The sequence below is a fragment of the Poromitra crassiceps genome, assembly GCF_964638095.1.
Source record: "Poromitra crassiceps genome assembly, chromosome: 8".
Classification (NCBI taxonomy): Eukaryota; Metazoa; Chordata; class Actinopteri; order Beryciformes; family Melamphaidae; genus Poromitra; species Poromitra crassiceps.
Window position 1 is genome coordinate 19,997,361 of NC_139629.1, and position 1,008 is coordinate 19,998,368.

Here is a 1,008-nt window from a genome sequence, read left to right on the forward strand (position 1 = left end):
GTGGGATGCACTATGCAGCAAGTAAGGGCGTGGATCCAGTGAACTGCAGTGTGCGACCAGTTCTCTGTTTCCTTCAGAGCCTGCTTGACGCGGGTCAGTCCCCGCAGTCGTTTAAGGTGTACGTAGCCGTGATTCTGCTTGCCATAGGGGAATTGAAGGGAGCCCCGTGGGGGCGTACCCTTTAGTCTTGCGCCTCATGAAGGGGGCGCGTAAACTGCGCCCGCCGTCGCGGTGCGTTTTTTCCCCCAAATCGGACCTGGTTACGGTGCTGGACGGGCTAACGGGTCATCCGTTTGAGCCCTTGGACTCCGCCGATTTAAGGGTCTGTCTTTAAAGACCGCGCTGCTGCTGGCCTTGTCGTCAGGAAAGAGAGTTGGTGACCTGATTGCCCTCTCGGTGCAGCAGGCCTGTGTGGTAATGATGGGCGCAGGGTTACGTTGAGACCTAACCCGGCTTACCAACCTAAGATTATTAATGTCAGCTTTAGGTCTATGGTCATAGACTTATCAGCATTCTGTCCCCCGCCGTTCAGTTAGAGACGGGCGAGGAGAGACGTTTGCTCATGCTGTGCCCCGTAAGGGCGCTCTCGGCCTATGTGGCCAGGACGCGTTCTTTATGCATTACAGATCAGCTGTTGGTTTGCTTTGGGCAAAGGGCCCAGGGCGGACCCCTTTCCAAGGATCGCTTATCACACTGGATAGTGGAGGCGATCGCGTTGGCATACTCTGCCGTGGGCAAGGTTCCCCAGGAGGGTATCAAGGCGCTTTCTACGCGAGGTGTTGCGACATCCTCTGCGTTGTTGCGCGGTGTGTCGGTGGAGGACATGTGTGCCGCGGCCTCATGGTCCTCTCATCACACTTTTGTCAGGTACTACAGTCTTGACGTGTCCGGTGCGCAGTTCGCGCACGCGGTGCTGTCGGTGGCAAGAAAGTAGTATCGTTGCCACTCTAATATGTCAGACGGTTAGGCATAAACGTTGCCATATGGCCGTGGTTCACCGGTGCCTTT